Here is a 25,972-nt window from a genome sequence, read left to right on the forward strand (position 1 = left end):
AGCAAAAAAACGATGGATTTAGGCTCAGATCTCTGTACTGGGGTGAATGTATGACATTGTTCTGCATTCTGTCTATCAACTGTTGTTTTTGCATTTGTCAAACCAGCAACACAGCACACTAGCAGGGGGCAGTCCAAACTCCTGCAGCTTCCTTGGTTCTTCTCCTTGACAAAAGGTTTGTCTTGTTCCCAGAAGTGATCTAAAATCTTGGGGTCTGGGTCCCCATATTTTTACTCATTTTCCCTTTGTTCTCTGAAGGCAGAGAGGCCTTTGCCTAGTCCAACCAGTTTTGGTCAGTCCTGGAGCACTTTGTTGACAAGACTCCTTCTTTCCTTTCACAGTGTAGGCCAGGGGCATCAGACACACCACAGGAGGTGGAGCCAGCATTGTGAAGGGAAGGCACAGCCCTATTCAGGTCCCAGTGCAACTCCTCCCACCCATCTACATGCAGATCTCTCTAGCCCTGTGCTGACTCACCCTGTCTCTTGGAATCCAACAGCCCCTCTCACTCAAACTCCAGACGAGGACTACACAACCTAGCAGAGGCAAGCTTGAATAGTTAGGCAAGAAAATACCTATTTTCTAAAAGTGGTATTTTCAAACACAGGATGTTAAAACCAACTTCAATAAAATATGTATTTTATCATTCTGAGTTCAGGCATCCTAAACTCGAATTTATACCTAGTTCCCCAAGTCAGTTAGGATTATAAGATGTTCTAATCAAACTGTCAATTCTGGCCTATGGGGAACAGGTAGCCTTGCAATAGTGAAAAGCGAAAATTGCTGTAATTCACTATTAGCACATGCCACACACACCAGGGCATGTCCTACCTTTTTCCTTACAATGCACCCTGCCCTTGGGCCTACCATAGGGGTGTCTGATATGAAGAAAATGGAAGGCTCAGGGACTGGCAAGTGGGTGCACTTGCCAAGTCCACATGGTAGTACTAGACTGCACACAGGCTCCGCAATGGCAGGCCTGAGACACAATTTGCAAGCTGCTTCTGTGGGTGGCACAACCAGTGCTGCAAGCCCACCAGCAGCATTTGATCTACAAGCCCTGGGCACACATGGTGCACTGTACTGGGTGCTGACAGGTAAATCAAATAAGCATGGAGTCACTAATCAATACATCAATTTAACATAGGGAGCACTGAATAGCAGTGGCACAGTGCCCAAAGCATCTAACCAGCAAAACAGATCAAAAACAGAGAAGGTAATCCGTAAGCATGGGTGGAAAATCCGTTCCGCTCGCGGATTTTGCGGATTTTCGGTAAGTTCGCAAGCCGCGAGATTCGCGAATTGCCCGCAAAATCCGCGAGCGGAACGGATTGGGTCAAAAGTTCAAGCTGACTTTTTGTAACTATTTTAGAATGGCGCCGGCAAGCTGCCAGAGCCTCTAAAATAGTTACAAAAGTCAGCTTCAACAGGAAGCACTAATAGATAAAGTAAAGCAGGTGCTCGAGTTGAAGGTCAAATTAAGTTACACAGTCATTAATCACCCCAAGTTTGGGGTGATTAATGACTGTGTAACTTAATTTGACCTTCAACTCGAGCACCTGCTTTACTTTATCTATTAGTGCTTCCTGTTGTAGCTGACTTATGGCTGAGGGCAGAAGGGCACAAAGTGGGACAGAGGGCATGAGTTAGGCAGAGGGCAGAAGGGCACAGAAACCAGTGGGGCAGAGGGCAAAAGGGCACAAACAAGAGTGAGGCAGAGGGCAGAAAAGCACAAAAACAAGTGGTACAGAGGGCAGAAGGGCATAAAAAACGAGAGGGTGACAGTGATGAACCAGGCAAAAAAAAAAACGCGAACACGCAAAGCGTCCCACGAACACCCGCGAACACGCAAAAATAAAAAATCCGCAAAATTCGCGAGAGTTCGCGAATTTTGCGGATTGCGAATCCATAATTACGCAATTTCGTGGATTGCGAATCCGCAAAATTCGCCCATGCTTAGTAATCAGTAAAAAATGGAAGGGAGACTCACGCCAATGATACCAGGTCTAACAATGCCCTAAGGTCCTGGGCAGGTGTTGGTTTCTTCACTAACGTTGAGACGAGTAGTCACTAAAAGGCTACCCTCCTTTGTAGTCAGTATTTAACCACCCAGGACAGTGGCTCAAACAGTCTCTTTCTGCGATGAAATGTCTTTCTTCCTGGATCGTGCAGATATCTAATGTACCAGGAAACGTGTGGTCCGGGACGACTGCCTCAGGTCTTTCAGGCAACACAGCTCGTCATTTTTCGGTGACCAAAATGTTTCGATGATCTGTCAGCACAGCAGGGCTCACGAAGGAAGAGCTCCCCGCACCTGCTGATAAATAGAAGACAAGCTGTCAGTTAACTGGGACAAATAGTCACTCATCAACATGTCTGGGGTACCTAATACTGGTGCAGAACAAAGGGCTTGGCGTAACTGTTGGAAGGCATTCTGACATTCAGTAGTCCCTGGGAGGGGCATCGGAGTGTCTTTAGTCAAAAGGGCCAACCAAAGGTTTAGTAATAGGCAAAAAACTGGGGATCCACTGCCTACAAAAGGAAGTGAGGCCAATCAGTGCACGGACATCCTTCTGAGTGCGGGGTACAGGAGTGTCTAGAATGGTCTTAATGCGGTTTCGTATGAGTGCACGTCCCCCCTTAAACAGGAGGTGACCTAAATAGGTAACCTGCTTTCAACAAATTGCAATTTCTTTCGCGAGACTTTGTGATGATGGGAGGCAAGAAATGATAACAATACCAGTGTTCCTTCTTCACACTAGGTAAGGACGCCAGAGCAGCATTCTCATTGATAAGACAGGATCTCTCAACCATTGAATAATTGTCATTCAAAATAACACGCACATCTTCCGGAGAACAACGTATTGTGGCATGAAAATATTTAAGCATATCGGTACCGACAATGTCGTCTGGCGTGTTACGGGAAAACAAAAATGGACATGCCGCAGTGAATTTGTCAAGTCCGAATTCAAGTGGCTGTGAAAGTGGGCTAGGTGTAGGTGTCCTATCGAATCCTATCGACGTTATCATTATACCGGACAGGAGAGCCCAAGGAACCCATTTTTTAGACAGAGCACTACGGGTAGCCGCTGCAACAACCAGAAACCGATCAGTAAATCCCAAGACATTTGCGTCAATATAAGGACCCATTTGATCAACTGGCACCTCAACCGGTACCTTACCCCGTCCTAGGCATCCCTATGCGTAATCAGAATCTGCAAAGACCTCTCATCAGAATAATCAGACATTTGATATTGATTTCATCTATCGAAAGTATTAGAGTAATTTGGTCCTTGTTCAACTGCTTCAAATCTGGGGCGAGCTCCTGTACCTCCCCTGTTTCCTGAATTCCTTGGGCGTCTTCTCACACAACCCCTTCCCAGTTGGTATTGCTGACCTCGCAAAAGAGGGCACTCAGAACGGCAATGCCTAGTCTCTTTACAATAAGCACACTGATCTCGGGACAAATTTGCTCGAGGGACAGAGGGTGCTCCAGGTGTATACATTGCATGTCCAACTCTTCCACCTCCCCTAAATGGTGGATCATATACTTGAGCCAACATGACTTTTGTCTGTAATTCTTTAACCTTCTGATCCTCCCCCTGCCTTTCGCTTCCTGTTCCTGTCGCTCATAATATTGGGCCGTAGTCAAAAGGGAAACTGGGGAAGACGTGGTCCAAGGACTCTCGCTGGCCTTTATTCGACTAGCTATTTCCGTTAACATATTAACGAAAAATGTATCAACAAACAAATACCTACCCGTATCATCGGCAAATGACTGACCACTAAAATCTTGGAATGTTTCTTCAAATCTTGAAAAGAAATCAGAAACGGACTCATCCGTTTTCCGTTTAAAGGATGCTAACGTAGTCCAATCTATTTTCTTATGGGGTATGAGAGTCTTTAACTTAGTCACAATAGCTTTAGGAAGATCTAAAATCTCCTTCTGAGGTTTCTGCACAGGCTCCCTTTCTGCATCTATTTCTTCAAAATGTTACCAGGTATCACCATATGCTACATTGTCATCTATTTTATGTATTGTTCTCCACAGATCAGGAGGTAAAATAAGCCCAAAGAACATATCGATATCTGGCAAGGTCATAGTGCAGGAGCAAATGGCTCCTTCCACCTTCTCATAGAAGACGGCAGGATTTTTCCGGGGGTCGGGCAAAGCAGCTTTAAGAGCCAACACATCTGTTCTACTTCAAGGAGTATAAACCCAATTATATATAAAATATCCCTCTGCATCATCCGAAGTTTTATCATCATTTGTTCCCGCTACCTTCGGAGGAACATAACGGGGTGCAGCTTCACGCATAGGTTTTATAGCACCTGTGCTACTAACAGGTGCTACCTCATCCACCAGGGCATCAACTTTCTGCGTTGGGGATTGACCTGTTTTTACATCTTTCTGTTTTCTAGCTAATTCTTGCTCCTTTCATAAACGCAATGTTGCGTCTCGTATTTTGACCACTCGTCTAATCATATCAGATAGGTTTGAAAAAGGAAAAGCCCCCTCTGTTAATCGGTTGTAATCAGTATTTATATCAGCAGGCTCTAGTTCCTGAGAAATGCGTCTATAATAAAATATTACCTCCTAAACAAATTTTTCTACAAAATAAAATTGCTCTGTATTTTTCCACTGTTGAACCATAGTTACAATGAGCAATGCCGCGTGAGGCCGGCGAGCCTCCTCCCTAGTAGCGGTTTTTAATTTATCTTTTTCTGCGCTAGTCAAAGTAGAGCGAATCTGTTGCCCAACTTGCTTATCTTTATCTTTTTCATCTGAGGACAAATGCTCCTCGTCAGAAACCTCATCCTCAGGGGCACTTGGAGTGGGACATTTATACGGGGGTGGGAGGCTTTCCAATAGGATACAATCATCCTGAGGTTTATTAAGTATGGGATAAATAGGGCGCCTAATAGGATACTGGCCATTTACCTCTAATCGAGGTTCCCTATCTTCTTTTTCTATTTTTTCCTTCTTTTCTTTATCTTTTAATTCTAGTGCTTTTTGATATATCGTTTTTCATTGTTCTTTTTCTGCTATAGCTTCTGCTCTTTTCGCTCTCTCTCACACTTCTTTCTCCTACATACACACACAAACATATCTTGTCTACTTTTTCTTTTAAATAAACACTGCTCTATATATTGACCCTTTTTAAAATCAAATGACCCATTCACTGGTCATTGTAGATCAGAATCTTTTTTTTATGTATTTGTTCCACAATGGACCGTACATTATGGAAGAAATACCATATTTGACATACATGTCTCTATTAGGTGCCCCTCAGGGGGAGCCGGCTGACTTTTTTCTAATCTTTGTTTGGAACCACCAGAACAGCAACACCACCTACGGATTGTGCTGAGAACAGGCATGCTTCAAAAATATATGTAAAATATTACTACTTCAAAATATTCAAAAAGGAGAAAAATCTCCACATTACCTGCCTTCAAACTTTGCAAAGATTGAATTATAGATTCAAACAAAAAGCCCAGGCTTATCAAGAGTGCCGCTTTAGCGATCTTACCAGACAGAAGACTCCAACTCCCACCTGCTGATCTCTGGTCGACCTAATGGTCACTAGAAAAGTGTGCCAAAGAAAACCCCAGTTGAGATCAGCCACAACCTGGAGCGTCAAATCAGGAAAACCGGAAAATTCACGTCGGCCTGCAAAGACAAAGGTCTCCTTGTGCAGTGCACTTCCTCAGTAAGATTCCAATCCTCCGTCTAGACCACTCCTTCGGACGGCCTCGTCTCCAATGGGGTCCCACGAAGGGCGCCAACTGTGGAAATATACCTTTTTAGGGGTAGACTGATGCAGGGTCACCCTTTTGTCCATGGATTCAAAAACCTACAAAGTAGAGATCAACACTGGAGTAGAAAATAAATAACAAGTTTATTAATCACTCATGAGTGGGACCACATCCACACAGCACTCTTGAGTGCTGGAGGAGGTAGTACACTGAAGTCACAGAACACAGGTCTTTTATACAAGTTTTGTGCAGTGTAAGCACGTGAACAGAAATAGGGAGGACAAGTTTAAGGAATAGTTTAGAGCAAACAAGGGTAGATAAATAACTACATGGCCAGCAAAATGGGAGGGAGAGCAGGAGTGTTTATGTCAGCAGTAAATGATTGACAGTTAACATCTGAGACCAGGTGCTCTGGCAGCTACAAACTCTCAGCACCCAGATTGCTTTTAGCTGAGTCAGGAAGTCAACTAAAAAAGATAGCACAAGCAGAGTGAAAAGACGAAAGAATTACAAAGGAAACTTAAATGGACACCACAGCCGAAATGGCTGCAGCTTATGCCAAGTAAAATATTACACGTTTTCCAGAACCCTTGATCTCATACAAAATGTACCTTTTCAGGCGTGCCTTTAAAAGGGCACCTATCTTAACAATGTGTGCAGCAAGAACTGTTTTTTGTGCCTATCTCAAAATCTCTAGAAAACTCCTTCTAGCTGCTGCAAACTTGGAATCTGACCACTAATAAAGGAAGTATGGGAATCATATAGGAATGCTACGTGTGCTTAATTTACTTTCATAAGTAAATTGCGTTCCCTTCTGGTATCTTTATTCATAGGATTGCCTGTCAGAAAGCACTAATCTCGTAGTCCAGATCCAGCATGAGCAATGCATATCTCTGCACTTTTCTGTATCCACAGCCAACCCCACGCATTAGCAATGTTTTTGTTAACTGGAAACCCGGGGAATGGGGAATCTGATAAGACAAAAAAGGGACAGTGGATATCGCCACTCTGACTCTGCACTCTTCTGGTAACTGATGTCTGTGTAGTGGATAGTTAAAGAGAAGATGCATGTCCTTAGTGCGTGTTGATTAAATTGAACCATCTATCACTTTCTATAGAAATAATATAACTTCAGAATACCTCTATGTTTAAGACGATGTGTTTCAAGTGAAAACACTGATATTCCTGAAACCAGACAAATTGTTATGTAACTAATTATTGTCACTCTGGGCTTTTATATAAATGTCATTCTCTTTTCTGACAAGGTAACTACCTTCAGCTTTGGAGTCAGGGTGAAGAGGAATGGCAATGGCAATAGCAAAGTAATATATAGTTAGAAATGTATCCTTGAATGATTGGGTATGTTAATTGGAGAATTGTTGTGAAGGTATTAAATTACATTAGGCTGACGGTTTAGAAATCATGACATGAGAGATTATCAATATATATCTGTGCCATTTGGTCTTATGAACGAATCCAAATATAATGTAATTCATACACTGCTTTTTCACAATCTGTTTCGTGCATTGTCGTTTGTTTCCTATACTGTATCCCAGAAGCAACAGAAAAGAAGTACCTAGTTTGTCTAATGATGAAGACAATGCAGATGAAACCATTACCATTGTGAAAAATTGCACACCATCATGTATCACTAATTAGCCAATTATCTCCTTCCATGTTTGTACTTTCCACTTACAACTGCTTTTGATGTTGCACAGAGGCTGCTGACTTAATTTGTCACAATAATTTACGTTCTTTATTTCTTTTGCGATCTTGGTTATTTCTCCCATATTTTACTATATTACCTGAAAATATACCCTCTGCATGTAGACAGCCTTTACAAACTGTAACAGATCCCATTACAAGCCAGAGTTTCTGATGTTATTTTGTTTGTTCTTTCATTAGGCTGGCAAGGCCTTGCAGTGGGCTGTCACTGTGTAAGTCAAAGGTTGTGATACATTTTATAAAAGGTTTGACACACATATTTCTCCCAAATAGTTTGATAGGCCTCAGTGGGAACTGAGCTTGGTCTTGATGTTTATCATGTGAACGCCCATTGAGCTAATGCAAAGCTGTTCTTTACAATTCTTGACACTAAAAACCGTCTTCTCCATTGCATTTATGTGAGCATGTTGTGTAAGTGAACTGCAGGGACTGTCAGTATACCGCCCTTCATCACCTCCTTTCCAGACAAATTGATACTGAGGGTTGGGCCGCTTTCCTACATAAGGTTGTAACTCCCTTTCATGCTGGTCAATTGATTACTCTGCCAGTGTATTTTAGTCCTCCTTAGACTCCATTGACTTCACCCTGAGAGGGCTCTTACATCAACCGCACCTAAGACTATTGCATGGATGATCAGCTCTTTGTGGGTTTCTTTGGGGAAAAGAAAGTCTGCACATAAGAGAACCTTGTTGAGATGGACATTCTGCTGCATTGAAATGTGTTCTCATCATCCAAAAAGCCGCCCCCAGAGGGCCTGTAGGTTTATCTTACCAGGGCCAAAGCCACCATGCTTTGGCTCAAAGGCTGCCTGTTCTAGACATCTACCAGGCTGCAATATGGACGATGATGCATATGTCTACCAAAGACTACTGCCTTGACAATCAAGTCTGTTGGGAAGATCACATCAGCTGCTTGGTTTTGCAGGATATTTTAATCTGAGTCTGCTCCCCAAAATACACTGCTATGGTATCTATCCTAAAGATGAAGAATGTGCGGCTAGGAGTATCCATTAGAAGAAATGTTACTTCGGTAGTGCTCTGTTCTTTCTGGTGAATACTCTATCTAACTAAATATTTGTAACCTCCCTTCCACCTTGCATTCCAGAGTGGCCTTTTTCCCTACTAAAAAGTTTCTAAGTTATGAATTCAGTACAATGCCTCAATTTCTTCTGCGCTCTGCATCTGAGGGTGCAGCTAGATGAAGTTACAATAAACTTACATCAGAGTGCAGGGGTGGTGCTTAGTTGTGGGGACGCGTCAAACACCCGCTGCCATCACTGTTGCCTGCTGGGGGGACTACAGGACCCATAAGCCTCTGCTCAGCTCCCTGGAGGGAGGGCTACAACGTTTTACTAAAGAGCTGTTAATCTCCTGTGGTGCAGGATGCGCCAAACACCCACTGCCATCAATGCTGACTGCTGGGGGGGGACTGCAGGACCCAGAAGCCTCGGCTCAGCTTGCTGGAGGGAGGGCTCCAAAGCGCTACTAAAGCGCCGTTAATCGCGCGGGCTGCGCCTGGGTTGCGCACGGGCCAAAGACAGGCCCGTCCTTGCCAGGAAGAGGCAGGGCAGGGCCACCCCCAATTCATCTGGCCTTTGGACTGCGCTGCTGATTGGTACCTGTTTCTCGAGGTACTGAGCGTATTCCCTTTTCCTTGGATGTGCAGGCCCCGTGTAGAGACTAGTTGAAACTTAATTGTCTGTAACCCATTTTGGGATCGCACACCAACGCTGCCTTACTGCTGCCAGGACATTGTTTTAACTTTTGTTAATGTTTTGAGCACAAGTAAGTTTTTGTCCATTCTTCCCAATAGCTATTTCGTGTGCATCCCTGAGGGACGGGGAAGAAGAAAATCATGGAAGAAAATGGTGGTGGTGGTGGAAATGGCCAAGTTGATAAAGGGAAAAAAGGCCAGGAAGTCACTGAAACATTCAGGCAGCAACTCGTTCTCGACCGAATAGACACCCTTATTAGTGAGTGCGAAGGCATTCTAGTGGTCGAGCCAGCTGCGTACACTATTCCTGGCCAGTCCCCTCCCTGATCCTCCAGCCCAATCCACTCAGCTACCATTCGAGCAATGTTTCAAAAATCTTCCTGAAAGGGGGCCCCCTTACCCAATTCGGAGACACCATTAGATACAGTGAGGGTTTGTCAATCCCCCACCAACCCTCCTGGTATTAACACCCAGCTGCTCGGACCTGCTATCCCTTGTGTAAACAGGTTCTTACCCTTGCTGGACCTGCCCAATGACTACAGGGAAGATACACCTCAGCCACCTCTTGGACCTAGCGCAGTGATCGAATTAGCATCCAATCTAGAACCCCAGGATACGCACCAACTTATTAACATTCTTAGATCTGAGATAGGTACCATGAGATCCATGACTGAAGGCCTCACCACTCTGATTAAACTAATATTGCAAAATGATTCACCTTGCCCACAGCACGTCAACCTTGTGACAGGACCCTACACACAGCCTTGTCACGATCTTTATACGACACACAAGGCAGCCACTCATGGTAGGGGTACCATTGCCCACGGTCCTGCCCTGCTCCCCCTGCTGTTTCGATTCATAAGCAAGCCCCATTTCTTCCTATGGCTAAGCGTTCAAATAGCACTAACACTAATCCCAACAACGGCCGCCACAACATAGTGGCCATGTAGGACCTTGTAAATTGCACCAGACCCACCTCTTTATCCCAGGCACCACATTCTTAATGCAGCGTCCAACATCAGCCGAACCACTCAGACGGGAAACAACATTTACAACGCAACTTTTACAACGAACTACCATTACAACGAATTTTTTACAACGCAAAAACTTTTACAACGCATACCATTACAACGCAGGATTTTACAACGCAAGTACCTTTACAACGCATACCATTACAACGTAAGTATTGGTAAGTATATAATTATTTTTAAAATATTATATGTTTGGGTTTTTGGGTAAAGGGGTATTTTTAGGGTTCAGGGTCAGTTTTCAGTTTTTGGGTAAAGGGGTATTTTTAGGGTTCAGGGTCAGTTTTCAGTTTTTGGGAAAAGGGGTATTTTTAGGGTTCAGGGTCAGTTTTCAGTTTTTGGGTAAAGGGGTATTTTTAGGGTTCAGGGTCAGTTTTGGGTTTTTGGGGTACAGGGTTAATTTGTAAAAATAAATTAAAATTATATTTAAATTAAATTAATTAAATAAAATTACATAAAATTTAATTATATTTTAATAATTTAAAATAATTTATATTAAAAAAGAATATTATATACTTACCAATATTTACGTTGTAATGGTATGCGTTGTAAAAGTACTTGCGTTGTAACATCTTGCGTTGTAATGGTATGCGTTGTAAAAGTTTTAGCGTTGTAAAAAATTCGTTGTAATGGTAGTCGTTGTAAAAGTATGCGTTGTAACGTCATACATCCACTCAGACACCTCCTATTTGCCTCATGCCCCGAAAATCTACATGGTTAATGTTCCTAAGCTTGAAACAAAGAATGGATTTGAGAGCGAATATTCCCTGACCAACAAAGTGATTTGTTGGATTCGCCATGTCAGGGGCTGCCGCTCAGTAATGCGAGATGACATCATCAGGGCTCAGAGGTGTACTTCTCCAGCTCAACCACTTGATTGCATTGAGTTTACTTTGAAAGGGTTTGATCCAGCAGAAAATCTCCTTGCCCTGGAATTCCGTACCTGCCCACCTGAAACCTCAGCCATACAGCTTAGGTGATTTTCATCTGTTAGCCAGAGTAGGCAACCCGTCCCGCAACCATTTATTTCTCTAGCTGGAGGTACTTCATTGGAGGCTAACAATTAACTACACAGCGAGCCCCAGTTGCATCCCGGATCACATACTACCCATCCAGATTACATGGTTAGTCTTCCCAGTATCCTGGTCCCACATACCATACCTGATCGGAAGGAAGATAGATCCCACGGGAAACAGGACCAAGTAGCTCCTCTATTAACATCCAGGATAAGGTGGGCGGAGATTATTTTACATCCCCAAATCCTAAGGCACCACCACAAGCTCTACCTAGCCACTGCATTCCAACTAGAAACATTGCATCTGGCTCAGCATCCCACCAGCAGCTGAAGATAATATTGTGGAATGTGGCGGGCTAAGCAGTAAATTGTCAATCCCCCACTGGAACGAACTAATTGAGAGTTTTGACATATGTATTTTCCAAGAGACCTGGAGCCTGGTTCCCCTATATAAGTCCGGTTATGGTTGCTTCCATTCTCCAGCAACAACTGTAGGTAGAGGGCACCCGTCAGAGGGACTGATCATTTGGGTGAATATTGCCCTGGGTTGTCAAATTATCTGCCAAACAAGCTCCAGCCCAGACATTCTGAGGCTCAGCATCGGGGGGGGGGGCATCAGAAGGGTTTAATTGATCTGTTTAATGTCTATGCGAGGGGGACCAAAGGGGGTAGACATTCTCCCACCATTTCAGCATTGGAAGAAAGCCTAGTCACCTCACTCTAGAGTTGTGGTGGCAGGAGATTTTAACTGCACCTTTGAGCCATTGGATAAAGAGGACCTGGTGGGAATTGAGGACGATGACAACAAATGGGCTGTCCCCCCACTAAATTTACCTCCAGTCAAAAGATGGACGCAGTTGGCACTCCAACTTACTATAGAGTTCGGCCTGAGTGCAGCTAACAGAAGAACACCATCGGACAGACAGGGTGCAAACACATACAACAGAGCTAGCTGCCTGTCACATATCGACTATATTTTATTAGATGTGAAGCACTGGGGAAATTTGATAGACATGAGAGTGGGCACCACCACAGACAGTGACCACAATCCCCTTTGCGCAACCTTGAATCCCCTATGGGAAGTTTCATACTATCTCGAGAGCACCTTACACTTAACCACCACCAGAGAGATTGTTCCCTCTAACTGCAATAGATTCGTAAAATGGCACAAGGTAGCTCTGCAAGAATCTACGATTGCTGGCATAGGATAAGACCTGGCCCTAAGCACATCAAAGCTCCAGGCAGCAGCTTCTGACACAAGGGGACTGGTGGATGTGCCCACGGTCCATTCTCATACTGTGGATCGACTCACTGTATACTTCCTAGCCCCCAATCCAGGCAATATGCCCAGCTTGCCAACAAAAAGGCACCGTTCACGGTATACGAAAGACTGCAGGCGCAAATGATTGATCCTAGCTGCCCCTTGATTAAAGCTGCTAGGAAGAGCTATAGAGCTTCTTTGCATCAGGCAAAGATAGAATGGGATGAATCCCGGTGGAAACAACTGAAGGAAGCAAGTTCAGCCAAGGACACAAACTTGTTTTGGACCTAGTTACCTGGGGTAAAAAGACAGGCGCAAGCACGCCTCCTAATCACATCACAGGCCAGGAGCGCCATGACCATTTCTGGAAGCTTTATTCAGCATCCGAGTATACGCAACCTGTGGAGCTATATGATTTTTATGGGCTCCCCAAGGCTGACAACGTGTTTTTTTTACCTGCCCGAGATAGAGGCTGTGATAGGGAAGGTAATGCCCGCCAAAGCCTCTTCCGGCTGCTGACGGGCACAGACGGGCCCGCTATTGACCCAGGCTTAGCCCAGGCACGGCCGGGCACGCCCGCACTGCGGGAGCCCTTTGGTGATTTAAGAACCTCCTGGCACTACATGGATCTGGCGTCTGCCGCGGGTCTGCAGGGCATGTTGGGGGATGGTGTCCCCTTGGTGGCAGGCAGGCAGGCAAAAAGAACAGAGATGGGTTCCTATGCCGGGGGAGCCCTGTGGTGATTTAAGCGCATCCTGGCACAAAATGGATCCAGCATCAGCTGCGGGCCGCAGGGCATGTTGGGGGATGGTGTCCCCTTGGCAGCAGGAAGGCAGGCAAAAAAAACAGAGATGGGCTCCCCCGGTGCGGTAGTCCTGTGTTGATTTAAGCGCCTCCTGGCGCAAAATGGATCCAGCCTCGGCAGCGGGCCGCAGGGGACGTTGGGGATGGAGTCCTATGGGCTGCAGGCAGGCAAAAAGAAGAGAGACAGGCTCCCGTGCCGTGGGAGCCCTGTGGTGATTTAAGCGCCTCCCGTCGCTAAATGGATCCGGCGTCGGCCCCGGGGCCACAGGGCATGTTATGTTATGTTATGTTAAAATAATTTATTACACGCTCAGCTACTGGTGAGTGTCCCGGCGCAGAACCATAGGGAATGGCAGCGAGCTTCACATAAACAGAAACGTCTTCAGTTTTTTCTTGAATACACTAAGGTCCTGGATGGGGCGCAAGCCCAGAGGAAGGGCATTCCAAGCAACTGGCGCTTTGACTGAGAAGGAACAGCCCCCTATCCTCTGACGCTTAAAGCGCAGGACCTGGGCCAGAAGTAAGGACGAGGCACGCAGAGAACGCGTAGGAGCATAAAAAGAAACGCGCTTCTGAAGATAGAGAGGGCCATGCCCGTGAAGCGTACGGTGTGCCATGACCAGTGTCTTGAATTTCACCCTGGCAGCCAGGGGCAGCCAATGATACAATCGTAGCTGGAGATGAACACTATCCCTGGGTGACAGACCCGATAAAAGTCTGGCTGCGGTATTCTGTACCACCTGAAGTCAGCCGGTAGCCAGGAATACAGACGAAAAGGGCATTTGCGTAATCCCGCCGCGACAGGATCAATGCGCAAGTGATTGTTTGCCTTGCTGCCGGAGGCAGGTTGGGAAAGAAGCATCTGAAAGATTTCAATAAGGCGAAACAGCCAGCAGCCAGCTTCTTTAAATGGTCCGCGAAAGAGAGTTCTTCGTTGAACCAGACCCCAAGATTTTTTGCTGGCTGCCCAGTGGAGGTGGGACATGGGAACTCAGGTGGCCAGAGCTGTTCTCTAAAATTTACAGGGAATGTAGCGAAGAGTAAGATTTCCCCTCATTACATTTAAACTGTGCCTCTGACAACCACTTAAAAATAGATGACAGACAGTGTTGGGCCCGGAGCACAGAATCTTCCCCCTTTGCCCAGGTGAAAAGCAACTGAGTGTCATCCGCATAGGCCAGCACCTTAGCCCCCAACGTCTCCGCTAAATTTAGCAGGGGAGTCAAATAGATATTAAATAGAAGGGGACTAAGGGAAGAGCCCTGCGGGACACCCATTGTGACTGACTGCGAAGCGGAAGAACACGGAGGACTCCATGCCTGCTCAGACCGCCCCCTCAAAAAAGAGAGGAGCCATCCCCACACAGCACCCGAAAACCCTATCCTGGCCAAGCATGACATGAGCAAAGAATGAGGGACCGTATCGAACACGGCTGAGAGGTCAAGCAAAATGAGTGCTGCCCTCCCCCCTGCGTCCAAACAGTCCTGTATGGCCTCTGCCACCTCGACCAGTACTGTTTCCGTGCTGTGTGACTGCCGGAACCCAGATTGTGCTAGGTGAAGCAGTCCCTCCTTTTCCACATAGTCAGTTAGCTGTTTATTAACAGCCTTCTCACAGACCTTAGCCAGAGCAGGAAGAAGAGAAATAGGCCGATAGTTCACTGGGCAGCGAGGGTCCCCTTAGCGGCAGGAAAGCAGGCAAAAAGAACAGTGACGGACTCCCCTGGCGTGGGAGCCCTGTGGTGATTTAAGATCCTCCTGGTGTGAAATGGATCCAGCGTCAGCAGCGGGGCCGCCGGGCACGTTGGGGATGAAGTCCCCTTGGCGGCAGGCAGGCAAAAAGTACAGTCCGGCCACTGATGATAGCTCTCGGATGGGGCTTATTGGGTTTGTCAAACCATATGTTTAGGCCACCAAGGATGCCTAGGTTGGAGTGAAGTGTCATAAGGTTTGAAACTGCGTCTAGAAACGTGTCTGGAAATGTTGTATTGCTAGGTGGTGGTCTGTAAAGAAGGAGGCGGTTACAGGCTTCGAGTAGGTGTAGTGTTGCATTTGGTGGTGATGGATTCACAACCTTGTATGGAAATGTCATCAGCTTTGGTGAGATTCATTATGTCTTTGACTATAACAGTTAGTCCGCCTCCTCTTTTGCCTATGTGATTTTGTGTGACAGTTTGATAGCCTTGAGGAACAGCTTAATGCAATACTGGAGCATTGTCATCTCCCAACCATGATTGAGTTATGGAGAGTAAGTCAAGTTGTGTGTCAGAATGTAGATTGTAGATGTGGTGTTTGTTTTTAGAGAGTAATTGAGCATTTATTAGTAGGCAGTCTACAGATTGTGTTTTGGTGGTGGTGTGACCTTCTTTTCTAGAAGAGTGAGTAATATTCTTTGAACTAGTAGCAGGTGTATTATTATTGTAGGTATTATCTGTATCAAGATAGCAATAGTGTTTTTGTCAATATTGTAATCCTCTTCCAGCAGGCTTAGAAGGCATTTTGTTGGGTCTGTGTGTGCAGATGGCGGAGATGGTGGTTGAGAGTGAATTGTTAGGCTGTGTTGTTTTTGAATAGTAGTCTTTTTGTGTAATAGACAAAGAGATACAAAGTTGTGAAGAATGGTAAGTTTTTGTTTCTTTAATTTGCATTTGTTTGGGGTAGAAGGTGAATGAGTTGGGGTGGTGGTGGTGGTGATGGAGCAAGTGGGTTATATTTTAAGGTGCTTAATTGTTCAGTGGAAGCGATGCTGGCAAATTAGTGTTGTGGAGTATTTGGGATTAAAGTTGGTTTGGAATCTGCATTTGTGTAGTCATAAGGGTGAGAGTGGGTGTTTGTTTCCATTTTGGGACAGAATGTAGTATGAAATAGTGTGTGTGTTTATGAGAGAGAGCTTTTGATGTGATGGTTTGTATGTTATGTTTTGTTTTTGTGGAGTAGTGAGATGAGATATGGATATAGTGAATTTCTTTGAAGGATTTGAATGTAAGGTACTGTTGACGAGTGGAAGTTAAATGTTAAAGGGGTGGTGCTGTGCATTGGAAGAGAGTATGTGCAGTGTGTGAGAGGAGATGGACAGGGGTTATGAGTGTTTGTATTAGATTTGGTAGCAGAAAGAGGTAGTATTTGTGGTGGAGTGGAGTGTAAGGAATGTTGGGTTGTGTGGTTTTGGTGAAAAGAGGAGAGTGTTGTTGGTAGATATGAGATTGGGTTGAGTATAGAGTAGGTTATGTTGGAAAGGTGTCTGTTAGGAGTCAGTAGAGGGTAGAGCTGGTGTGTTGTAAGAACAGGCAGAGTCTGTTTGAAGGGATTAAGGTTATGTATAATTTGGGTTTTTGTTGTGTTGGCGATGTGTGGATTTGATAGTGGTATAGGAAAACGTGGTGGTTTGTTTGAGAGTGAATGTTCCATTGTGTGGCAGTAAGGGTAGAAGGGTGTATAGATGCGGTTTGTGGGGTTTTATAGTAGTTGTTCAGACACTGATATGTGGTTAGAGTTGATTTGTTGTAAAGGAGCAGTGTGTTTTTGCTGAGACTGTGTTTGTATATTTGAGGATGTGGCTTAAGGTAGTTGCTGTGAAATGGAAAAAGGGCCTGTTCTCTGGCCCTAGGTCTGACCAAGCCCAAACAGCCTCAACTATCCTTGTCCTTTCGACCCTTAGCCTTGACCCCTAGGTTGAGGTGCTCGAGCCTTAATTTTAAATAGCGCTAGACCAAGTGACCTTGCTTCAATAGGAACCCTAGCCCTAACTCTAGCCATAAACATTAAAGCAAATGGCAGCCCAGCCCTATTAGCAAATCACAACCCTAGCCTTGGCAACCAACCAAAATCCAAACCCTAAGCCCTAAGTCCAATAGAAACCCTAGACCTATAAGCCAATCAGATCCCTGGCCCTATCCACCAATCAAAACTCAAACCCTAAGCCCTAGATCCAATTGAAAGCCTAATTTTAGGAACCAATAAGAACACAGATGTAAAAACCAATAGGAACCCTGTATAAAGAGCATGTTACCTTAAAAATTAAGGGCCTGTGCGGGGGTGGGAGGCCCCTGCTCAGATGCCTGAGGCCCGCTCACTAAAGCACAAACTGGTATGTAGGGGGCAAGGAGGTGCTCCTGAAGTCAGAATCTCTGAAGTCGGAAAAGATGGTGGGTTATATGGTGGGAGCATTAGTGTTCCCAGATATCCACCCATGTTTTTTCAATATAATCCCAGGTTTACTAAAAGAGGTAAACCTGGGTATGTGCAAAATGGCGTGCCTACCTGAGAGAGGCGTAACAAGGAGAAATATCTTAATATTTCCCTGTGACTTCCTCTTTCTGCAGCATACATACAATGAGAAATATGCCTCTGATGAGTGTTTTTGGGCAGATTGGTATCCCTTCCTGAACAAAAATAACCATACCCACAATGCAGGCACCTGAGGACCGATATGCTTGTTGAGAAATAGACATTAAGTTGTAGATCATTATTATTTAGAGCAGCTCGACCACAGCCTAACTGTGCTATACACAAGCTCACAGGTGGGAACCTGTTCAAAAAGGTTTTAAATGCATGCAACGGGTGCTGTGAAATCACAGCCTAGGTGCTGTACCATTTCGAAATCTTGAGGGCCGCCAGGGATTCCGCCTGTAAATTGCAAACATTGCTCTTAGTTTGATCTCCATGTCAGACTAATATTCATGAAACAGCTGCTCGAGGGTGGCAGCATAGATTGTTTGAAGTGGAATAGAAATGAAGAGTTCGGCTACTCTGTGTTTTTTAGGTCACCATAAAAAGACTTGATATGAAGGAAATTACATCTGAGCGCCAGTCACACTTACGTTCTGTTCGCTATTGCTTGATGTTAATCTGTTGTTTCGTTTAAAAAAAAACGCAATTAATTGCACTGATACGATCTTCCTGTACAGAAAAGTGTGTTGTGTTTTGCATCGCTGCCAAAGATTTATATATTATGAGTACTCGGGGCATTCCAGTGCGGAATAGCAGCTTTCTTTAATGAACAAGCTGCATAACCTTTTTTCTTGGGTTTCAGTGCGTCTGGACGACTCATCTTCACGGCTTGTAGCTTCAGCGAAGGCCTCTTCCCTGCCCACATGCTATTTCCAGAGTATGTACAGCCGTCGACTCAGGGACGCAGCAGACTTTTGTTTGAGTGATGCAGTTTGATGAATGATAATGCTTTGTTTTATTCATGGTCCTGTGTAAAGAGCTCCACTGAGAGCTTCCTGGCTCAGACAGCCTCGGGAGGAATTGTATTCACAGCTTGAACGTGCAGCGTCATGTGTCGAGGACTCCGGGCCTGGAGAGGTTGTTCGGTCTGTTCAGTACTCAATGCGTAGGAACCAGTATCAGGAGGATGCTCCTGTGGAGGGGAGTGATGTGGGCAAGTTTGGTTGCCGCCGCGTGCAGTTCCCGAAGAACGAGAGCAAGGGGGCCAGTGAAAAGGTCCAACGGATTTCTGGCATAGGCATCATTGCGGTCAGCAAAATAATCCTGTATTTACTTACCGGTAATAGCATTACTCTTTAGTCCTTCTCTCGCCATTATGAATCACATAGTGAGGCCACTGTGCCTCCAATCACAACAATTTCCAACATATAAAATACCCTCCTCCCTCCGTCCTTCCCGTACGAAGCCCAAACACCACACAGTTGGATTGGAGGAAAAAGGGTTGGAGGGATGGCCTGATTGATCACAGCAAGAGAAGAAGTCAAAGTAATGCTATTACCAGAAAGTAAACGCAGCATTACCGCTTCGTTCCTCTCGTCGTGCTGAATCACATAGTGAGATGTACCCAAGCCAAGAAGCGGACCAGGACAACTGCACAGAATATGCAAACACAAATTTAATCCATACACAAAAAACTGTTTACAACATAGAAGCCAGAACCTTGGAACCCAACAAATCCGGAACCTCGGGACCCTGGAACACCAGCTAATGAGTCACAAAGGTAGAAGGAACCGCCCAAGTGGCAGCCTTCCAGACCTGCTACGAAGCACCCTGCACCTCAGCATGGAAGTAGACCGCCCTTGGATCCCCAGAGGAGAAGACAGACCATATTGCTTATATGCCAGCAGATTCACAGGCTTGATTCACCTGCTCACTGCCTGAGTCGAAGGCTTACCCCCCTTCCGGGCGGGACCAAAATTCACAAACAAAGCAGAGAAGACCCGGAACTCCTTCACCTGGGCCAGGTAGATCAAAACCACCGTCCGCAAATCAAGTGAATGAAGTGCCACCCCCTCAGGAGACTGAGGATCAGGAAAGAAAACCGGAAGAATCACTTCCTGCTGAAGATGAAACAATTCATTTTGGGCACAAATCTTCTAACCAACTGAAGAACAGTCCTGTCCTCAAGCACGTGGAAGAAAGGAGGCAAACAAGACAGAGAGCCTAGCTTCCCAAGGTGGTAGGCCGAAATTATGGCCGCAAGAAAAAAACCTTCAAGGTCAAAAGACGTAACCCCACAGAAGGGGATACTGAAGAGCCTGCAGTGCCAACTGCAGATCCGAGGAAGGACATACCACCTGCGGGACAAGAAGTACATTAGAAAATCTCTTATAGATCCTGGAGACTAGACCCTGGTCATTCACCAGACCACATGAAAGAGACCGGAACACCTTAACAGCTGCCCACTGAACTTTAAGAGTGGTACGGTGTTATGTTGTGTAATTCGTAATGTATCTTTAACCTTACACATTCCACATTCTATAGAATGTAGTGTACAGTATTCCACTTTCATCAGTATGTTCCACTTTGATTCAGTTGATGCTGAGTGACCACCTATCAGCTGTGTACCTGCTTGCTTGAAGAATAAACCTACATTAATATATATTGAAGTGTCTGTCTTCAATATAACAAGTGGCGACGATCGGGATACTCTACCTCTACTCTTCGAAATTTTTTAAAAAAGAGAGAAGAATTTTCTTCCTTGTGAAACAGCAAGCAGAGACGACGTTACGGAGCTTTTGGAAGCGCCTTGGGAGAAACCGAAAAATACTTTGAGTCGTTTAGTGGTGAGCACATTTTTAGTGTTTTGTGGAACTGCTAACATCAAAATTATTTAGTTATAAAACTTGTTGGAGCAAACGCGCATCATCATTCAGAACCCTTACCGTTACACTTTGAATGATGCAGATAGAAGTCTCCGCGCGTGGCTGCCTCTGATGCTCCTCTCATCCGCACGCTCACAAGTTCTCCGGCTATCTCCAGCATTGTTGCTCGTACGTCAGACGATCAACGTGAACGTGAACGTGTGCGTCATACGCGGCGGCCATTTTGGATTGGGCTAGCCAACTCGCAGTCGGAAAACTGTATAACTGACACGAGTGAATTCAGCTGATTCAGTGGCTATTGGAAGCATTTTAAGGTATTTACAAGCATTTCTTATATAAATTAAGAAATTCTACTTTTGGCTTGGGCTTTTCTTTTGGTTTTTACAAACAGTAACATTCCCTGGATTTTAAACTCTCAGATGGTGAAGAAAGGACAGTGAAGGAAAGACTATTACATTTTTCTAATTTCTCGAATAAATAATAACTAATTATTTCTTTCACTGAACAATTCCACCAGAAATTCATCAACATTTTTATATTTAATTTTTGAAAATGAGTCAACAAACTTTCTCCTTGAGTAATCCGCAAGACTTTTGGTCCAAAGGTTCTTCACCAGATTTGAAATGGTTGGAGTGGAAGGACTACTTTCTAAATTACATGGAGACTGTGGACTCAGATGGCAAAATGTCAGCAGAACAGAAAAAACGCATCCTTTTACACTCTTTAGGTCCACAAGGTCTTAAGTGCTATAATCAGATGAACAAACCTATAGTTGGGGCTGGGGACAGTAATGTTTTTACTATTGCTCTGTCAAATTTAGATAAGTATTTTGCCCCCAAGGTTTGTATTGGCATTACGCGGTATAAATTTTTTCAGAGGAAGCAATCCAAAAATGAAAATGTTGATAACTATGTGGGTGAGTTAAAAAAGATGGGAAATGATTGTGCGTTTGGTGCGTTACTTGATGATTTAATTCGTGATCAAGTAGTCATGCACGCAAACAATCCTGCAATTCAAGAACGTTTATGGATGAATAGTGACGCCTGTCTAGATGACATTTTAGCTTTAGTTCGTAAAGCTGAAACCTCCAGCAGGTGTGCCAGTGCCTTGAAATCCGATAACACTTCAAAAGATATAGTTGCCAAAGTTAGCTCCAATTATAAAAAATTCAGCAATTTCATACAAAAGAATGAAACTTGGACAAAACCTAAAATGGGTGGCGAGACTCCTAAATGTTACAGATGTGGGAGTTCTGAGCATTTAGCTTTCGCTAAATCGTGTCCAGCTAAAAAAAGTAAATGTGGTGCCTGTGGTCTGTATGGCCATTATACCAAGGCATGTAGAAGAAAGACTAAGACTATCAAATGTATTCAAGAGGATGTTGACTCTGATAACAACTCTTCCAGTGGTGATGATCAAGCCTCTGAATGTGCAGTAGTCCTAAAAAAGAAACTCCTTCTCAATATTCAAGATGGATGTTTATTAGTGGACAATAAGCCTGAATGTTGGATGCACATAGGAGGTGTGAATGTTAAAGTTTACGCCGACTCTGGCTCGCCTTACACAATCATAAATGAGGATGTTTGGCGTAGCAATTTTGTCGACCGAATTGGTTCAAATCTATCATCTCCTGATATTGACCCAGAAGGTTATAATGGAGGGAAAATTGATATCATAGGTTATCGTTGCTTGAAATTTGAATTCAAGAATCGCAAATCGTATAGTAAGTTATACATTTCAAAAAAAGGACCATCAGTTTTAGGATGGAAAGATCAAGGTGATTTACACATAATTCTTGATCCAAATTCTGTAGAAAAGGTTCTTGTAATGGATGAAGGGACCAAAACTGGTGATGTACTGCTAAAGAAATTCCCTTCTGTCTTTCAGAAGGCAATTGGCAAACTAAAAGATTTTGAACATAAAATAATATTAAAGGATAAAGCCGTTCCAAAAATTCATAAGGTCAGAAGTGTCCCCATTGCCTTAAGACAAGACGTAGCATCTGAACTCGACAGATTAGTCTCCTCTGACATCATTGAGCCTATTGAGGCATCTGCTTGGATTTCTCCTTTGGTGGTAGTGAAACGTGCAAACGGAAAATTGAGACTCTGTGTAGATTTGCGCCATTTGAATGATAATATAGTGGTGGATCAGTTTCCCTTACCAAAAATAAATGAGATGTTAGCTTTGCTCGATGGGGCTAAGTGGTTCACCACAATTGATTTATCTGCCGCATACCACCAGATTCCTTTATTTAAAGACAGCAAACAATACACCGGTTTTATAACTCCACAAGGTTGTTTTCAGTTTAAGAGAATGCCTTTCGGCTTAGCTTCAGCAGCTGCTGTTTTTCAGCGCTTAATGCACAGGTTATTCTCTACTGTAAAGAACACAAAATTTTTCCAAGATGATATTCTTATTTTTGGAAAACACAAGGAGGAGCATGATAAAACTCTAGAAGACGTTTTGAGCATTTTGGAAGAAAAGGCTCTAACAATTGAGTTTTCAAAATGTATATTTGCCAGTGATCATGTTACCTATTTAGGTCATGTTATTGACTGTGAGGGGATTAAACCTAAGCCTAATCTCATAGATGCTATCAAATGCGCTCCATCTCCTAAAGGGAAAGATGATGTTAGATCTTTCATAAGTTTAGCTGAATTTTGTTCTAAATACATTCCAAATTTTGCGACCAGAACGTATAATATTAGACAACTTTTGAAAAATAAAACTAAGTTCGTATGGTCTGTGGAATGTGAACAGGATTTTGAAGACATAAAGAGCTGCATAACAAACATTGCTTCTTAGAAAAGTTTTAATCCTGAAGCACAAACCATTATTACTACTGATGCCAGCATCAAGGGTTTAGGTTCTGTCTTGTCTCAGGTTGGTGTAAAAGGAAAAGAACAAATAGTAGCTTATGCGTCTAGGTCTTTATCACCTACTGAGGAAAAGTATTCGACCATCGAAAAAGAAACCTTAGCATGTGTGTGGGCTGTGAATCATTTTAGAGCTTTTGTGTGGGGAACAACATTTATTTTACGATGTGATCACAAGCCGTTACTCAGAGTCTTAACCACAGAAGGAACCATTAATACTTCTGCAAGGGTAGCCAGACTAGCCATCAAATTGCAATATTTCTGTTATAAGATGGAATTTGTACCTGGGAAAGAGAATTGCATAGCTGATTTTTTGTCTAGAATGCCCAAACAACTAGTAGAATGTGAAGATGAGTTGTGGAATTCTTTTCAAGTTGCATATGTGCAAGACCTGGAAGGTACTGGTATAGTGAAAGATAAGTGGGATGAAGAATATCTTAAAGATGATGAATTAACATCTGTCAGATCATACCTAGCTGGTTCCTGGCCAAAGAAAGTGGATAGCAAACATCCTTTGAAGTCTTTTTGGGAAGTCAGATTTAATCTAAGTATCAGGGAAAGTAATATTTGGTTTGGTGAAAGGGTCATTCCTCCCAAAACGTTGCGTTCATCTATCATGGCTTTATGCCATGAAGGTCATTTTGGCATTGTACGTTCCAAACGCACTGTGAAAACTTCATTTTGGTGGCCTGGAATGGATGCAGATATAGATAAATTTGTGAGGAGTTGTAAATCATGTCAGGCTGCTGATAAATCCTTAGTTTTATGCAAGCCTCCTATGGGCACTATGGTAGAACCTAATTCACCATGGGAACACACAGCTATTGATATAATGGGTCCCATTGGAAACGATCAAAAGTATATTCTGGTGTTGATAGATCTTTTCTCAAGATGGCCTTTTGTAAGGATTGTTGATAAAGCAGATACAGATACAGTATTACAATTCTTAGATAATTCTTTGACTTTGGAAGGTATTCCTTCTGTTTTATTAAGTGACAATGGCGTTCGGTTTATGTCCAATAAAGCTAAAGAGTACTTTGATAGATTAGGTATCAAACACAAAACCTCTGCTTTATACAACCCAAACAGCAATGGCATGGTTGAGCGTTTCAACCGAGTCATCAAAAACACCATTCAGATGTCTGCTGGTAACAAAGATTGGGAAAACCAAGTATTGAAAATGGTTTGGTCTTACAGAACTTCTATCTGTGATGCCACAGGGTTTCCTCCTTTTGTTCTTATGCGTGGCAGAAATCCACGAACAAAATTCACTCCTGGATGGTTGTTCGAATCTAATGTTGTTAATTGGTCTGACGATTTTATAAAAGAAAAGAGTCTAGCTTCACACCTAAAGAGTAAAGTTTGGTATGATTCAAAGCACAATGTTAAAGATGTTGACATTGTTGTAGGTCAGTGGGTAAGAGTTAAAAAACCTAACAAAACTCCGAAGGAGGAAAGTTGTTTCTTTGAACCTATGCAAGTAGTGGAAGTCATGAATAATTCTGTTCGTCTTACTGATGGACGGGTCTGGAATCTTAAAAGAATTGCTAAATGTTCTGATCCTTTGGATTCTTTTAACAAAAACAAGTTACCTAATTCTGATTCTTCACACTCTTTTGGCAAATCCTCTAATTTATTTGACTTGGAGGATTTGATGTCATCAATTTCTACTGAGTCATCTAATGTTAATGTCTCCAATGAAGTTGCTCTTAACTCCAATTTAACTGTTCCTAGTGTTTCAGGTTTAACTGATCAAATTCCTTCGACAAGTTTGAATGTTCCTAGTGTACTTGATTCAGGTTGTGACAGTCAAGAAACTTTCAACACAAACAGGAATTCTAGACGTGAAAAAAGCCTCCAGTTTGGTTAGCAGATTATATATCTGAAAGTTTTCCATTATAGTGCAAGATATATTGTTATATTTTCAATTTTTTTTGTTATTTTAGTTCAAAGGAAAAGGATGATACTTGTTATAATCAATTATGTTTTTTTAATTTAAGCGTTCCAAAGGGGATGTGTTATGTTGTGTAATTCGTAATGTATCTTTAACCTTACACATTCCACATTCTATAGAATGTAGTGTACAGTATTCCACTTTCATCAGTATGTTCCACTTTGATTCAGTTGATGCTGAGTGACCACCTATCAGCTGTGTACCTGCTTGCTTGAAGAATAAACCTACATTAATATATATTGAAGTGTCTGTCTTCAATATAACATACGGCTTAGACCCAGCTAAAAACCACCCTGGAGAAACTCCCAACACCTGAGGAAGAGAAACAGAGAGTGGAACCAAAATCTCCAAGCCATCACCCTGACTTTCGGTATCTGGATACATGGAAACTTCAGTGGGGACGGGACCAATGGAAGCCGCCACTCCAACCCCACCTTAATATCCATTAATAGAGGCAACCAGATAGAGCAGGTCCATGCCGGATCCAACAGAACAACCTGAGCCCTCTCCCTCTGTGCCCAGATCAGAAACCTCTGGTTCAAAGGAAATGGAGGGAAAGAAAACATCAGGCCCCCCTGGCCAAGAACACGACAGGCCCTGACAGTACAGAACTCCTTGAATAAAGATGGGCCTCAGACACCCTACAGATGACTTAGTCCACCGGAACATCTGATCTGCAATTTCAGATAAAGGCAGAGCTCTCGTCCCTCCCTGTCGATTGATATAGGACTTGGCAGTGGTGTTGTCCGTCTGAATGATGATGTCCGTGCCCCTCAGTGAAG

The 25,972-nt window shown here is 43.6% G+C and overlaps 1 protein-coding gene and 1 long non-coding RNA gene across 4 annotated transcripts in view; one reads left to right on the forward strand and one right to left on the reverse strand.

Annotated features, from left to right (window-relative positions):
* RGS7BP (regulator of G protein signaling 7 binding protein) overlaps positions 1–25,972 on the forward strand; it is an 887,794-nt gene that overhangs the window by 168,927 nt on the left and 692,895 nt on the right. The window lies entirely within an intron of this gene.
* Positions 1–25,972, reverse strand: part of LOC144819402 (uncharacterized) — a 179,483-nt gene that overhangs the window by 67,481 nt on the left and 86,030 nt on the right. Inside the window, exons 4-5 of one of the 3 annotated variants that reach the window (XR_013607348.1) lie at positions 5,532–5,855; positions 2,024–2,314 (exon numbers count right to left, since the gene is read on the reverse strand). This is a non-coding gene — a long non-coding RNA (uncharacterized LOC144819402). Of the gene's footprint in view, positions 1–2,023; positions 2,318–5,531; positions 5,856–25,972 lie in introns of those variants that run through there. The other 2 variants (XR_013607346.1, XR_013607347.1) reach the window with 2 other exon arrangements.

Source organism: Lissotriton helveticus, chromosome 2_1 (assembly GCF_964261635.1).
Source record: "Lissotriton helveticus chromosome 2_1, aLisHel1.1, whole genome shotgun sequence".
Lineage (NCBI taxonomy): Eukaryota > Metazoa > Chordata > Amphibia > Caudata > Salamandridae > Lissotriton > Lissotriton helveticus.